Consider the following 17882-nt stretch of genomic DNA (forward strand, 5'->3'; position numbering starts at 1 on the left):
GTTATTGTGATATTGGAGAAGAGTATATTGATATTAGTACCATTGAACTATGTGTACTTGGTGGAAGGAGGAGAGAAGAAACAAAGAGACTACGCTTTATAATACAATTGTTGGACTCTTGAGGTACTCCTTTTTGTGTGTTTTTCTGTTTAAATGTACTTATGGTTGTAGAGTAGTTTGACAGTTAAAGTTTGAGTGCCGACCACTACTACCTTGTAGAACTAGCACTTGTGCACCTGTCTTTAGCCAGACTTACTCTTGCTTTGGGATTATCAGGAATGGAACAAATCTACTAAGTTTTTTCTCATGTTGTGTTTTGACTTTATTATTTACGAAAATTGACACATCGCTGTGGTAAGGCAGCGGTGCATCAGAAAAAGTTTTCAAATGCTTTGGATGCATTGTATTTACGGTACAGCACACCATGACGTAAGGTCCCATGGTTCGTCAAAAAAGTTATGCTTCCATGAGACAGCTGCCACAGACAAAACTGACACATGTACAGCAAAAGTGAAGATACACTGCTATGCTGCACATAAAGCAACACAAATTATTTTAGCATCACATTTCTGTTTCATGCGTCAAAAATCCATGAAAAAGTAAAAAAAAAAAACATTTCCCCATGCCTCAAAAGAGAGAGATGGAGCAGACAACAGCCCCAACAACCCCAGCACCAGCTAGGATGTCCAGACAGACCTCCAGGTGAAGAGGAAGAGTAATTTCAGGGAGGAGGAGAATCAAATCCTTATAACATAGGTGTCAAAGTATGAACATCAATTCTATGTCACCTGCAAATTGCCATTAGGGAACAAAGAGGCAATTTGGAAGTCCATGGTGGACAAGATTAACACTGTCTGCAAGCTAAAAGGACAGTGCCACAGTGCAAGAAGCACTGACGTGATTATAAGTGTAGCACCAAGGAGAAACTGGCCAACAATCTGAAGGCAGCCATGTGCACTGGAGGAGGAGGGCTTCAGGTCCTGGAGAAGCTAATGTTTTTGGAGGAGCAGATGACAGCAGTGATGGAAGGACACAAACGTGCTAGCTATGTGTACCAACAAGACATAAAGCGTAAGTGGCAACAATGGCCAATATGACCAAACATGTCATGCTCTCCAGCGCAGCATTCTAACTTCCTGCACTACACTGCAAGAGAAAGGATGGAATTGCTCACATGTCCAGTCATACATCAAAGAAATGTAAGTCAAACTGACCAGTCACATGTTACACAGCGCAGTCCAGCGCCATTAAGTTTGTCTAGTCCATGTGTGATGTGCAGCACCAGTCTAGGTTCACCTTGGCATTGTTGGACTTGTAGTGTAGTTATAACTTTTGTGACTAAGACTACACGCCCCACAATACAAAGCAAAAAACTGGAACTGGAATCCCACATCATGCCTGGACACTGGATACCTGCCCACCCTGACTTGAATAATGGATGATCCCTTGCAACATGAGGCCAGTGTGTCTGTCTTAGGGCCATGCAGCCAAATCAGATCTGCAAAGCAATGGAATGGAGTATGGTTGTCAGAGGATAAACTTCTCACCTCAGAGGGGGGCAGGTGTAGGCCATGTGAAGTATCACCACATAGGAACATGTGAAAAGCCACATGTATAGTCAATAGTATGAACTACATTGCAAGCAGCTGTCCCGATGTGTGCGGTGAGAGCACACAAGTGTTTCCTACCATGGTAGGGACCACCGTAATTCCTGTCATGTACACATTCATACTGGGGGTGAATGCAAGTGATGCACACCAGAGGACCATGTGTGTTTGTTCAAACAATTGATGGTGTTTGAACCCCGTGAGTCCCTAGTAGTTCTGCACAATGTAGGTGTGGTTGAGCACATTGAACTGACACTGTGTCTGAATGGGGAGACATTGCATAGCTGGGAAGTGAGAAGTGGCATGGGTCCTGTAAGGTAGTCTGAGGAATACACACACACTGCTGTGTCTGATAGTATCACACTTGTGTTGTAGCTGGGAAGGGATGGCATAGAAGAAGGCATCGATACATTACATCCTACATATGATGTGGACCTTTGTGAAGAAGTAACACATGTCAGAAGGACTGGAAGAAGAAACATCTTACCATGCCACAAATGTCAAACCGGAAGGATGTCAAGCAGGGAATTGTGAAGTGACAGGATGTCATGACTGTGGGCAGGAGACAGGAATGGTTGGACAGTGAGGTGCATGGGCCCAGTTCTATGGCAAACCAGGGTAAGTACATGTCACTGATTATCATCACCACTAGCATCTGGAATACCACTTGACCCATAGCTCTCAAACACAGGCAGCTATGTTGGTCAGTTTACCCAAACACACATATTCCCAGTGTTGGAATCACATGAGCGTCAATGTATAATCTGGGGTCTGTCAGGAAGTGACAGAAAGTGGAGTCCCTGGCCCTAAATGAGCATTGACATAGGAGTCATGAACATCTAAAAGTGAACTGAGTCAAATGATGTGTGATTCTCTGCAGATACCCAACTCTGTCAATGATGAATGGGGGTGAGCACCAGCGCTAGCTGTCTACCTAGTTTAACTGGGCCTATCCCCTCAGAGTTGGTACAGTCCCCACTGTTTGAAACTTTGGAGACATCTGTGAGTGTAATGAAATTCCGTGAGTATACACCGATACCACAGCCATGGTAAGTGCATACCCTTATGAATTCCTGCAGTTTAGCAGGGTTTCTAGCTGTGTAGAGTTGTGTGGGTGTGTGTCAAATATGACCCACTGGCCACAAGAAGGCATAATGTGCATGCAAGACAGCACAACAAGGCAGACTGCCGTGTTGTGCTGTGTGAAAGGCAGGCTGCAGGATCAAATCAAATACATGACCAAACCCACATCACTTTCCCAGGAGCTGTGGGTTTAGTAGTAGCCAGAGGGAACAAAGGCATCCCATTGACCCAGTTCAATGTGCAAAGTAATGCTGTCAAAGCATGAAACCGTATTTAGCTAATCACCAAGGCAGATGCGGACCATACCTCAACACATCCTCACAGGCAGGATAGGCCAGCACACTGTATAACTGTGTTGTAATGTGTAATAGGACCCAAAAACACCCTTGACACACAGTGGTATGTAAACAATGCAGAGATACTGCCTTATGAAAGGCAACTACAGGTCAACTTGGCCTCACTCCCTATGAGTCACATATGTCCTACACACCAATGTTGAACTAAAAGTGAATGAGGATAAATTCTGTATGTTAGCCAGATTACTCATGTCAACATCTAGCATAGATCACCCTTGACATCCCTCCATTTCATTGCATAGGGAGATACTACACCTCCACACCAGCTGTCTGTTCTGATGACAAGCATTCTGGCAAGGAACATCCTGCTCCCCATGGGAGGTAACATCGATCAGCAACTCCTGCACACGAGTAGAACACCTTCTCCAGTTGCAGGAGGGGCTGACAGCATCACTGGGTCTCCAGAGGAGCCACCTACCATGGGACATACTCCATCTGCCAGCCCAAGCCAGCCCTGACTCCAAGTACCCCAAATTGTCTTCCAACAGAAGGTGGTAGGAGTCCAGTGTCCGCTGGTAGATGAGGTATGTGCAGGAATGAAGAATCTCACAGGCACTCTAGAGGGAGTCCATAGGTGCCCTAGTACCAGTAAGGACACCTAGGAGGGAACAAGAGTCACCTACCCTCTGCTCCATAGATTGGAACAGTCCCTGGCTGATGTCGCAGGTGTTATGAGGCATAGGCACAAACAACATCGCTGCCAATGTGATACCAGTGAGGTTGCCACCCAGATGGAGGTTACAAGCACCATCAGTGAATCTATAGAGTGGAATCAGGATTTCTATTTTACAACAGCGGGTGCTTTTCACCACAACATTGTTGTTGTTGTGCTGACAAACCAGCAGGCCGTTCTCAGTGCTGAGCTGCCTTCATTGTTGGCGCAGGCAAATGCTGCTGAGGACAGGAGAGCCACATCTTCAGCCCCTGTTGTGATGCCTCCTGCACAAACACAACCAACCTCAGATGAGGCACAACACACATCAGAGGAGGAAGATGTGGACTTTACCAATTTTATGGGGCTAACTAGCCAGTAACATGTATCTGTGGCTCTTGGCCAGTTTCCCATTGGACCTGTGTTAATTATCATACCATTGCCCTTGTTATCTGGTACTGTCTCCTTTTTGTACGCCCATCTGTTAATCTGATCAATTTGTGGACTGTCAAGGAGGTCTACCTTGCCTAAGGAATTTTGACCTCCTCCTCACTGGAATACTACACTCCTCCGCATGCCACATGAAACGTATCCCCAATGGATTATGTCTGGACATTCTTTCACTCTCAAACAATGTTGGGGTCGTTGCTGCAAGAACTGCTACTGTGAATCAGCCTATGAACACACCTGTACATAAATGCACTACCTTGAACCTGTGAGTTGTATGTCTGTTTCAGATACAACTAACTAGACATTGATGGACATGCAGACCCAAAAGGAACTTCCTGTCATATAAAAGAAATTGTGCTTCAGTCATTATCCCATTTGTTTGTTTGACATGGGCAAGCACACAGTCAAGCATCATGGACCTCCCCTGCCATGGCATTATGTTGCAAATGACGTTAAACTATAGAACATCATGTTGTGACAATAAGCATTGGTACCCTGAGTGGCACAGTAAATAAGGCCAACCAATCATACAATTGCCGGACGGCACAAATTGGGTCTTGTAACTCAGGTGAGCCACTAACACATACGCACACATACACAGATATTTAGCTCAGTGATCATGACAATGTCATCATGCACATATGCCAGCCTTAATGCTTATATTAAAGATATCCTATGTGTACTATCATAATGCATACACTGACGATATGCTGTTAATATTGTTCAGACTCCTTCAGTATGGCATTATGGCCCTCATTACGACCCTGGCGGTTTGTAACCGCCAGGGCCGCGGCACGCGGGAGCACCGCCGACAGGCCGGCGGTGCCCCGCGGGGCATTCTGACCGCAGCGGCTTAGCCGCGGTCAGAGAAGGGAAACCGGCGGTCTCCCGCCGGTTTTCCGCTGCCCCCAAGGAATCCTCCAAGCCGGCACAGCTTGCTGCGCCGGCTTGGAGATTCCGACTGCCCCTCCCGCCATCCAGTTCCTGGCGGTTCTCCCGCCGGGAACCGGATGGCGGGAGGGGGAGTCGCGGGGCCCCTGGGGACCCCTGCAGTGCCCATGCCAATGGCATGGGCACTGCAGGGGCCCCCGTAAGAGGGCCCCAAAATGTATTTCACTGTCTGCCTTGCAGACAGTGAAATACGCGACGGGTGCAGTAGCACCCGTCGCACCTTCCCACTCCGCCGGCTCGATTACGAGCCGGCATCCTCGTGGGAAGGGAGTTTTTCCCTGGGCTGGCGGGCGGTCTTTTGGAGACCGCCCGCCAGCCCAGGGAAAAACTCATAATACCCTCCGCGGTCTTCTGACCGCGGAGCGGTATTATGGAGGGCGGAATCCTGGCGGGCGGCCTCCGCCGCCCGCCAGGGTCGTAATGAGGGCCTATGTCTATGCCAATCGAGGATGTAGAATCTCAGTGCTATACCTTGGATGTCATTGAGGATGAGCTGCAAAAACTAAGTAATTGCAGTCCTGTGTCAAATGAAAAATAGTGCAATAAGGTACACTGGGATACGTAGGAACATTGTGTCCCTTTGGCCCTGGGAACCCTCACATGCATTGAGAGTGAGTGTAACCACACTTGACATAAATTGTACTATATACACACAACAATATAGAGGAGCCAGGACACAGACCCTGGAAACAAGCTACACATCCTTACGCTAAAAGAAAACATCGGACAATGTGTATTGTACTAATTCACATGCAGGAAGTGACACACTTAGCAAGTACTCAATGCCAAGGTTCCATTCAGATGGGGGCCACTTTCATGGATACAAACCAGAAACCCACAATGGCATAGTAGTAAAATGCTTCAAGGGTGAATGCGTTAAGTGCCATGCCCCAGCGTGTGTTGCAACAGAGCCAAGACTGTGTACCATGTGGTGACAGAGCCATCCCTTCAGTATATTTTAGCATAACATTCACACAGTGCTATAGTAGGTGAGTATCTGTGTTGGCCTCTGCGTCCAGTCACACTAAGAGGTCCACTTGCAGCGACCAAAGAATGTTGAAGACTCCCTAAGTGACTCCATTGCAACGTTGACTGACTCTTGTCCATAGGTCTCTCACTAAGTTACATACTACAGGGAATTCCTACATCATGTACTCAAATCAATGTCAGCAATCATAACAACTCTTACACAGTAAATGATTAGGCATTTGTGAAAGAAGAAAATATTTTAATGTATGAAATTAAATTACTAACTAAAACTAACTACTCTACAATAACACCATCCACTAACTTATCTTAACACTAGCTTAACCTACCTAAACATAGCTTAATATATGGCACATATATACCACAACAGACAAATTAAACTTCAACCCCCCACCCACCTAATCCACATATGTCAGCATAAAACATAAGACAAAAACACCCTAAACATATAAATCTAAACAAATATATATTTTCTGTATGTTTTATTTATTTCTATTTGTTTCCTGAAACACACACTAAACATTAACCCCTCGACTAAAAACATACCCATCTACATACACACCTAAAAAGTACTTCCTGTTAAATATGAAACTAACTTATACTACACTAACTTATACCTATGCTAAAACCTATTTTAACCTAGGCTAAAAATACCAAACTAAACAAACAACTGGGAACCAACTGCGGAAAGGGAAAAGCCTAATGGAGATTCAAATGTGAGCACTGATCCTCTCCATTGTGTGGTCCAAGGGCAGCCTTTCTCTGTTTCAGTTCTTGGCAGTCCTTCAGGGCATGGGTTTCAAAATTTGAGCATACTGCAGGGGTAGTGAGAAGGGCTTGTGTTGCTTGGGCTGGCTGTGCAGAGGATGCTCCTGGAATAGCCACTGGGACTCTGCTCTGGTCCTGTGAGACACCTTGAGGGGTTGTTGTCTTGGAATGTCTTGGTTGCCATGCCTACCTGCCTCCCAGATACCAGCCTCCTTTCCTTCCTCTTATAGTCTCCCCATCCTCTTCTATGCCTTTGCCACATGCCTAATGTGACAGTAGCACTCCAGCTTGATGATGTGGCTTTTCTCCTCATCTGCTGTCATCTTGTCTGGTGGAGATGAAGGGAATACATATAAGAAAAAGCTGAACTTGTACATGATGTCTGCAACATTAGTCTTGCATTTTCATGGATCACATGTGGCATATCCACCCAAAACTAAATTTTGGGAAAGATAAATGAACAATAGTCCTTCTAAACATATACTTCTCCTAAAGTAATAAGGCGCACATACTCAAGTGCTGGCAGTGTAGGTAGTGTAGGTATAATAAATGGCATGGTCTACACAAATACATTTATACCAGTATAAATCTAGGGACTGAGCTGGAAGCATGATGTGGTGAACACATTGAACTGAACACATGGTCCACATAGGGACTACCTGATGTTGGTTATGCAGCTTTCAACAGGGAACATTTAGTGGTCAATAACCCATATGAAATGAGTTATGTCAAACAATTACAGGTAGTGTGCCTCTGCATTTGGTTAGCTCACATAGCAAATGCACAAGGCCACACACATAGCTGCATCTACTGAATCTGTGCGATGTAGTTAAAACATAGATAGAGAGTGGATAGCTTCCTCCGATAAAACTGACCTGTTGGATACTTCACCAATATTGACGGAAATACCAGGAACACTATACTAACTTAGGGTTTACAGTTACAGACCTACCAATGGGACCTTTACATATCTTAGGCACTCATTCTGACCCTGGCGGTTCCCTACCGCCAGGGCCAACGGGGGCGGGAGCACCGCCGACAGGCCGGCGGTGCTCCCTTGGTCATTCTGACCGCGGCGCTTTGGCCGCGGTCAGAACGGGAAAACCGGCGGTCTCCGGCCGGTTTTCCACTGACCCTTAGAATCCTCCAAGGCGGCGCAGCTCGCTGCGCCGCCGAGGGGATTCTGACCCCCCCTACCGCCATCCTGTTCATGGCGGGAAAGCCGCCATGAACAGGATGGCGGTGGGGGGGTCGCGGGGCCCCCTAACAGGGCCCAACTAGGCTTTTCAGTGTCTGCGATGCAGACACTGAAAAGCGCGACAGGTGCTGCTGCACCGTCGCACGCCTTCCACTCCGCCGGCTCGATTCCGAGCCGGCTTCCTTGTGGAAGGCGCTTTCCCGCTGGGCCGGCGGGCGATCTGAATCAGATCGCCCGCCGGCCCAGCGGGAAAGTCAGAATACCCCTCGCGGTCAATTGACCGCGGGGCGGTATTCAGGCGGATTCCGACGGGCGGGCGGCAACCGCCGCCCGCCTAGGTCGGAATGACCACCTTAGTGTCTATTCACACATATCAGCAAGGCTGCTTTCCCTGATGCACATTAACAAAAAGCATATCCATGTAAAGAGAGTGTGCATGCATGCTGCAGATCTGTATCTAGCAAGTAAACTTACACCATGAGTTACGGTGATAGGTTTGATGCTAGCCAGTAGAAGTAATGCCCCCAGAAGCTGAGCTGTGTAATGGGCTGTATGATGACGACACAGTGCAGACCTTCATGTGGTCCTTTCCACATTGCTTCAAAGTTGAAAAACTGCTTGCAAAAGTATGATTATTTTTGTGGAATAGGACATTAGGAGTACGACTCCATGAGTAAGGCATTTAACTGCATTTCCATTATTCCTGGGCAGAAAAATCTACTTCACTCGCTGTGGTTTTGGAATTCAGGCATGTCATACTACACAGAGTAGCATGGAGTTCCCAAATCAGGCTGCCCGGCACAAGAAGGAGTTTTTTTTTCTATTTGCGCATGCAAGATTTGTTTTTTGGCGCTCGCACCACAATATTCTCAGGCCCCTAACGAGCACACACAAGATTTTGCACTGCTTTTGTGACTTCCAGCCATGATTGCATGGACATAGTGCCACTTGCGAATGGACCTGAAGTAGATTTTGTACTCGAGAAGCAGTTAAATCCACTCAAAAAGAGGTTTTCGAGTGGATTTTCTTCTTGAGCGTACCATTCAAGTTTTGTTTTGTCCAAGAAGCCTTTTTTAACCTTTTTTTTCCAACAAAAAAGGAAGTGCCCCAGAGGCTCCAACTTCCTGTTCCTGTCCAGCAGGCTCCTCCCAGTGCTTTGTCCATCTTCTGGGCACTTTTCTCTTGGATTTTGAGATGAAAGGATCACTCTCTTTTTCTCCGGCATATATATCTTTGGATTTAAGGACTTTGGTCCTGATTTAGAGGTTGGCAGTAACGGGTCTGCTGCCACTTTTTTAACAGCAACCCAGTCCACTGACTTGGCGGTCTGCCCGCCCAATTTAGATGTTGGCAGTCCCATAGACGAAAACCCACCTGAGTCCCATTGACTCCACCAAGGATTCCAATTCACTGCCATGACACTACAGAAAAGAGTGGTTGGTGGCAGGACTCTAGCCACACTTATCGCCATGCAAATTTGGATGTGCCTTCCCGCCAAGCAAAATTAGGTGGTTGGACCTTCAAGACTGACTTGGCAGATTGGGCGGTAAAGAGGTGAAAACTCACCTTTCTTCCTGATTCCTCTTCTGTTTCTGGCTGGACACAGCTGGACAACACCCTCCGTCGCTGCTACCACTGGACCACAGAGAAAACACAACCCCCCAACTGTGTCCTTGTGTGTGCCTTGCAAGGGCACCTGTACCTGCCATGTTGTGCTTCGAGTTGTGTGAGTGAGTCAGTTTGTGTATGTATGTGTGCAATGTGATTGGCTGTCTGAGGTGGAGGGAGGCATAGTGGGTGCTGTGGTTGTGTCACTATATGTGCACTTGCATACGGCATTGATGTTGTTGTGTATGTTGTGTAATGTGTTGTGTTGCTGCATGTAACGTACAGGTAAGTGTTGGTGTGTGGTGGTCATTGTTGGGATGTGTGTGGTTGTGATGTGTGAGTATGTGTGTCAATGATGGTGTAGTTGTGGTGGTTGTTGTTGTGTTTTGTGTGGATGCAGCATCACTATTGTCTGTGTGTTGTGGTCTGGAATTATGGCAATGTGTGTGTTCGGCATGTTGGCATGTAAGTGTGTGTGGTGGTGGAATGGCAATGGATAATGGATAATGGTGTGTGTGTGGAGTGTTGTGTCATGTGTGATGCAGTGGACACATATGGCAAAGGTAGAGCTTCTGTGTGTGTGTCTGACTTACTTCTATTCCGTAGCCACTGTCCATTGGGCCCCACAATGTCTTCCCTCTATCAGTGAGCTGCCACCAGTACACTGCCTGCAGGACTGTAACTTCTTAATGCGTCGGTGGAACACTGTCAACTTGACGGTTTTCTCAGGTCCCCCGCTGCAGTGTTTTGGAGGTTACACCACCAAGATCTAAATCAGGCCCATAGTCAGCAACATACTGACCACCTGCAGACAGATCTGCACTAATTTCAGCTATTAAAGCCCATAAGCAGTTGGTGATTATTCAGTGTGCTAAGAGAGTACCTGTTAAAGCCTGATACAGGGTGTGCCAGCACGTTCGAACTCAACCTATTATATATTGCAATGTCTTTTTGAGCAGTACATACCGATCGATGACTATGTCATTCAAAGAGGAGGGGTTGCAATTAGGAAAGCTGTGACCATGGTCACAGACAAGTGGGGCCTAGTCAAATGCCTGACACAGATGCTCCTCCCTTTTGTGGTTTTCACATGGGAAGTTAGCAAGGAGGACAGTAAGATGGGCCAAGCTATCCCATTGTTGCATCTGCTACAGGACCAGCTAAAGAAGGTGTCTGAAAGGCTCCCACTCAGAGGTGTGAATGAAAGCCTATGCCTTATTTGAGAGCTTAAACTTTTGCTTGGCTTGTAATGCAGTTGTGAAAAATGACATCATCTCATCTGTACCACGCTACTTGAATCATGGTACAAAAAAACTCTGCCCACGTTCATTCCTTTTGCTGAAGGGGATGTTTAAAAAATACAAGAGGTGGATTGTTAAACAAGCCAGAGACCAGGAAGAAGAACGGTTGGAACTTAGAGTGCCACTTCGCAGTTCTGGGGTACTGCCTTTAACTTCCAGAGAGGACAGTCTTGTCTCACAGCAGCCAACACCAGCAAAAAGAATACCAGCAACAAAAGCAACAGGAGAATCAGGCTCAACATCTGCCTTGGCTTGGTTTCAAGTGGCAGATCTTAAGTACAGTGCAGAGGTGAAAGCATAGAGGTCGAGCAGGTGGCAGTACAAACAACTATTCAGAGGATGTTCCAGGAGTATCTGGATGACCCAAAAGAGGTGTATGTGGATCAAAACCCATTGGTGTATTGTATAGGAAGATCCACCAATGGCCAGAGCTCAGCAGGCAGGGAATAAAGTATCTAGCTTGTCCTGTTGCCAGTGTGTCTGCTAAGCATGTGTTCAGTGCAGCTGGGGCAGTTGTTACAGTGAGAAGGATCAGTCTTTCACCTCAAAACGTGGAGAGATTGACCATGATCAAAATGAACTAACATTTCATACCACCTGATTACAATGTTCCTGAAATACCACAGGAGGAAGAAAAGGATGATTGGTCAGATGTCAAGTGTGTTAGTTAGGCAAATCACCTAAGTTTGAGGATGAACTCTGCTTCTCGGACTGAGTATGGCAGTGGCAATATAGAACTTTTTAATTATTTCTTTTTGAAATTATTTCCTTGCAAAAAAAGCTAGTGAAACATTATGGGCCTGATTCTAATGTTGGCGGGCGGCGGGAGCCGCCCGCCAAGCTACCGCCGCTGAATGACCGCACCGCGGTCAAAAGACCGCGGCGGCCATTTACACATTTCCTCTGGGCCGGCGGGCGCTCTCCAAAAGAGCGCCCGCCGGCCCAGAGGAAATGCCCCTGCAACGAGGACGCCGGCTCAGAATTGAGCCGGCGGAGTTGCAGGGGTGCGACGGGTGCAGTTTGCACCCGTCGCGTATTTCAGTGTCTGCTTAGCAGACACTGAAATACTTTGCGGGGTCCTCTTACGGGGGCCCCGCGGCACCCCCTACCGCCATCCTGTTCCTGGCGGGCGAACCGCCAGGAACAGGATGGCGGTAGGGGGTGTCAGAATCCCCCATGGCGGCGCATGCCATGGGGGATTCTAAGGGCAGCGGTAAACCGGCAGGAGACCGCCGGTTTGCCTCTTCTGACCGCGGCCGAAGCGCCGCGGTCAGAATGCCCTGCGGGGCACCGCCGGCCTGTCGGCGGTGCTCCCGCCGACCCTGGCCCCGGCGGTCTTAGACCGCCAGGGTCAGAATGACCCCCTATGTTTGTATTGGATTCATGATGCCCCACCATTTATAAGGCATGTATATGGGCAAATTGGAGTTGGACCAGTGTGCAGTGAAGAAGTTTCCACAATATCTTCATGACATTGGAGACAATGCCTGCCTCCTTCACATGCCTATCCTTTTTGCATCACTTAGCAGGGCTGCCCCAGAAGATCATTAATTTACAAGAGTGCCAGTACCAAATTCCAAAGTGTTGCCTGTGTCAAAAATACAATTGTGTACCTACCTACCGTGCTTGGTTTGGAAGAGGTTACTATACCTAACTATAACTATTGAAACAGTCAATTAGTGATTGTGAGTTATAAGTGATGATTTATGTGGTGGCAGACAGTGAGGGAGGGTGTTCAGTAAATGCTAAACTTTGATCAATCTTTGGTGCCTGATGGGTGATCAGTTTTCCTGAAGGTGATTGGCCTTACAAATTTACTTAGCAAAAATGTACCTGTACGGTCTCCCTCTTCCTTCAGGTTTTTCAGATACCAGACCAGTCACTTCAGTTAACAAATACAAATCTATACAACATACAGCAATTCTATTTCTATCTTGTTCAGGTCGGGATTTCGACTGAGTTACTCAGTGTCAGGAGGAGGATGGACTCAGAGTGGAACAACCTCATCAACAGATAGAACAAGGGAGTTATTGACTTCAAATGGAAACCATGACTCTGACGCCTAGTACTTGGCTATGTGGACTGGAGAGAGGTGCATTGATTTGGGAAATGCTGATGAGTGTGTGTGTTGCACTGGTGGCAAAAGTGAAAGTCTAAGTCCTCTTGTTTTTTGCTCTGCCTCTGAGTCTTCTTGGAACACTCCTCATGAAGCTCACCTTCCTTCTGTCCTTCTCCTTGACTCCACAATAAAGTTTCTGTTTTACACTCTACAGTTGTTCGCCTGCATGAACAAAAGGTGAAAATATGAGCTCAACATTCCTGCTTACATACTCGACTGGTTCAGACAGGTACCCAAGAGTGACAGACAGTCCAAGAAGAATGCAGATACACCACTCAATTTAGCAGTATAGTATTGTTTCTCTTTTAACAATCATATTTTTAGAACTGGGTGGGTTTAATTCACTCCTCCATAATTTAGCATTTTCCATGCCTAGATGACCAAACATTTAGATGTCTATAACTTGGGTCTCTGGGCAGAAGTACTGTTTTCAATACATTTAACTGAACTGTGACATACTCATTCCTTCATTTCCCTCCACAACAGATTGGTGATTATCATGTGCTGCTCATCATCTTTCCCAACCATTCATCAAACCCTTGACCCTCTTTGCCCTGACCATGTGATTTATTGAGATGTGACTTAATTTACACCAAACATATCCCACACTTTGTGTGGCGGATGTGATTAAAAGTGACACCAACTCACTACAGGATAATCTAATACCTGAGCAATAGCCCACACCAGCTCCATTTACCCAACCATGCAAAAGTAAGATAGAACATCATTTCTCAATGTCAACATCATCATTCAAGTCTTTGTTATGCATAAATAAATCTCTTAACCTTGTGGACTACAGAGTACAGACTTCGAAAACATTTTTCCCGACTTGAAGATTTCATAACTTTGGTTTCCAAATTCCATGCTCACCATTGCTCAGAATAATTTACTATTGCTAGTTATTGTTATGTGGTACTACTTGATGAGTCATGGTGGTAGTAGGCTGCCCTCAGTCTTTCTAAATCTGTAATGTAAATGTATATGTATAACCTGCTAACTCTTGTTTTTTCTTTCAATTTAGTTGCCTGTGATCCTTTTGATTAATCCTACAGTTGGAGATCACCTTGGTGGGAGTGGGACCTCACTTGTGATTCCTTCCCTGTTAGTGCACTGCCACTACCATAAAGAAGGCACCTTGAGAAACCCTCCAGTAAGGTGTTGTAACTTGGAAGACTGATAAAGGGAGCAGCCACCAGCCATCACGTTTGCAGTATCTCCTCTCCCATCTAACATGTCACTTTGGGCATTTTGCTTGTTGACAATGTTAGAAAAGCCAGTAGTAAAGCCAACCGCAATGGAGGGGCAGAGATAGGATGATGAATATGTGTCATTTTAAGTGCAATGAAGGTGTGCAATAAATTGATCAATGAAGGACAAATGGTTAGGTTTTGTTTTGCAATTTTGGCACGTGCGATGGGACCATCCTCATACTGCTTTACTGCTATGTTGCACTGTCATCAAAACTGCTGGGATAACACAACCCAGCAGGGCAGGGTTTCACCACAACCTTAGCCACACTCTCATCATTTGACCATGAGCAAGAAAAGAGAGCCTTCTTAACAAGCAAGCATAGGAGAGCTTGCTTGGGTCTGCAGACTCTGCAGTCTGCACAGTAGACTACCTAATCAAGGGCCAGATGTAGCAATATACCAAATTGCGACTTGCAATTTGCGAGTCCCTGCGACTCGCAAATTGCAAGTCACAATTTGGTATGCAGAAAGGTGTCTCAGACACCTTCTGCGAGTCGCTATGGGGTCGCAAAGACCCACCTCAGTAATATTCATGAGGTGGGTCGCAATTTGCGCCCCCATAGTGACTCTGGGCACTCACGGGGATGGAGGCCTGCTGGGAACAGCAGACCTCCATGTCCCTGACTGCTTTAAATAAAGCAGATTTTTTTTTCCAAGTGTAGCCCGTTTTCCTTAAAGGAAAATGAGCTGCACTTAGAAAAAAAAAAACGAAACCTTTAGTTTTGGATTTTTTCAAGGCAGGCAGTTGTCCCTTGGACCACTGCCTGCTCTGAAAAAATATTTTTGGGTCCAGTCACAAAGGGGAAGGGGTCCCATGGGGACCCCTTCCAGTTTGCGAGTGGGTTACCATCCACTTCAAGTGGATGGTAACTGCGACTCCATTTGCGACCGCGTACGCGGTCGCAAATGGAATTGCATACCACTGCGACTCGCAATTAAGAAGGGAACACCCCTTCCTATTTGCGACTCGGAAATGCATTTTGCGAGTCGGTTCCGACTCGCAAAATGCATTTCCACATAGCAAACACACATTTGCGACTCCCAAACGGCGATTTTCGCCGTTTGCGAGTCGCAAAGTGTTTGCTACATCTGGCCCCTAGTGTTTTAGTCTTACAGTATCAGTCCACGGAGAATAATGAAATTAAGGGAGAGGGTGAGCATACCCAAGCAGAAGAAAGTTTAAGCCACAGATTAGTACAGAAACAGGAGGACAGCAGCTACAGACACAAGAAATATAGAAAAAAGGATAATGTGGGGCAGGATCATTAGAATAAAGACTAGAATTAAGAGGATTTGAAAAAAAGTCACACCATAAGAGGAAGGAGAAATATTTGTATTGTAATTTATAATGGGGAGAGGTAAAAGTTAGAGAAATCAATATTAACAAGAACTTACTGGGGCAAGCAGAGTTATTGCTGCAGCCTTGGCACTGGTGGTGGCAGTGGAATTTCCACCCACTACGGCACTGTTGGTGGTACCCTCCTTGGTCCGACTCTCTAATGCCATCTCCTTGTCCTTGGGTGTTGATGTAAGAAATAAAGAAGATAGCTAACATATATTAGTGGGACAGTTAATCTCCTAGAAAATATTTTGACAGGCAAAGACAAATGCAGTAACGTATTGACATTGTACTTTTCTAAGTCAGGTTGCCTAATACCTATATAATGGAGTTGACCTATTTCTAATTTCCAACACCTTACCTAAGCCATTTTACAAATTTCCTAAACTACGTTTGTAAATACTGATGCATTGCAACACATGATCTTTGCTTCAGAATTCGCATTCGCAATCCCTTTTGATGGGCCAATTGTAGGAGGCTGTATGTAGTGTGCAAAACTAGGCACACTGTGCAGACTCTTGGAAACCACATGTTGGCTCAGAGAGGTAAAACTAGACCACCTAATGCTCAAATTTTTATGGTAGTTAGGTCAAGAAGCTAGGCTCATCGTGGAACAGCACAACGCATTTGTTATACTCACAGTATCATTAAAGCAAGACACACACTCACAAGAATAACTTGAGACCAAATCACAAAAATACTTCATATTTCTATAACATTTTTAAGACCAAGATCATCAAAATTGGGTAAAAACGTATTAAGTTATGAATTTTCAAAGTTTAGAAAATGTCAGTTCTGTGCGTAATTATGCACCATGGGAATCAATGGAGAAATACTTTAAAAATGCATCTAAAATTAGGCAATGCGTTTATCAATGTCTTCTTTTGCAGATGGGTCGAAGTCATCAGTGGGCCCTGTGGACCAGCTGGAGACGTTTGGGCGGCTCCTGGTTTTGGTGTGAGCAGCTGCAGAAAGTCATTGGACCTGGTGCAAGGATACTGCGGGGTCCACTTGGAAAAGCGCTGCACAGGTAGACTTCAAGGTGAGTCCTGTGGGTCTCCTTGAGTGTTGAGGTTGTAAGGTGGTGGGAGACACTTAGAACACAACTGGATCTCCTGTGCAGGGCACAGAGTGGCCGGGTGCAGAGGTAAGTCAGGAGCTGTGTGCAAAGGTGCCCTTGGAAGCAAGGAGGTAGGTCTCTTTGAGGGTTACTTGCAGGTCAGCAGGGATACACTGGCGGGAGGCCCTGGTGCTTTCTGGAGTCCCTTGACTGGGGCATCCTCCTGGTTCTTTTTCAGTCCAGAGTAGACTGTCCTTCTGCATGTCCGATGTTGAGTGACCAGTAGCTGGAGAAATTGCACGGTTCGGCCACTGGAGGTTGCAGTGCCATCATCTTAGCACACTGGTAGGTTACATCCTCACAGCCCGTTAGGTGAAATTTGGTCCAGCTGCAGTGTCTAGTTCCTTGGTCAAAAGCTGGTCAGGGAACGGGACTTCAATGGTCCTTTGGCCTTTGTTGCAGGAGAGTAGGCCTTCACTCTGAATAGAGATCTTAAGTAATATTTGGAAGAGTGGAGGTCTTCTGGGGGTTTGTAGAGTCTGTTGAATGTCTGAGCAACCCCTCAGCAGTCATTGTCAAGTTCTGAGTGCAGCAGGCAGTGTTTGGCTCCTTCTTGGTGCAGCAGAACTTCAGTTCTCCAGCCTTGGGTCTTTTTGGTGCTCATCTTCTTTTGTCCTTGGAATCTGAATCTCTGATCTAGGGATGCCCATTAAATACTCTATTTACTGGGTGTTTTAGGGGAGTACCTAGTAGTGACCAATGGGTCATCTACCTTAGGGTAGCTATACCACTAAGTGACCATTTCCTGCGGGCAGAGGTCACTTTCCTACACCTGATTGGCTATTTTCCTTCCATGCAAGATGGAGGAAAATGAAATGGAGGGGTCACCTTGCATGTAACACCTTACGGGTAGTACAAGCTGGGGCTGACAACTCCTTCTGTCCTTTGTGTGTTTTCCCACCGTTGTTCCTGCCAAAAGTGGGGGTTTGCAACAATGGCGGCCATCTGATGCTAACAGCAGGCTTGGGGTCGAGTTTCAAAGGCGGTAGCCATTTTAAAGTTCACTAGCAGGGCAGTGCACATTCCTGGAGAGGAAGGTGTGACCCCTCCACCCAGGAGCGGCTTTGTTCTGGGACCCAGAGAGCAGGAGCTC

Source organism: Pleurodeles waltl, chromosome 2_2 (assembly GCF_031143425.1).
Source record: "Pleurodeles waltl isolate 20211129_DDA chromosome 2_2, aPleWal1.hap1.20221129, whole genome shotgun sequence".
Classification (NCBI taxonomy): Eukaryota; Metazoa; Chordata; class Amphibia; order Caudata; family Salamandridae; genus Pleurodeles; species Pleurodeles waltl.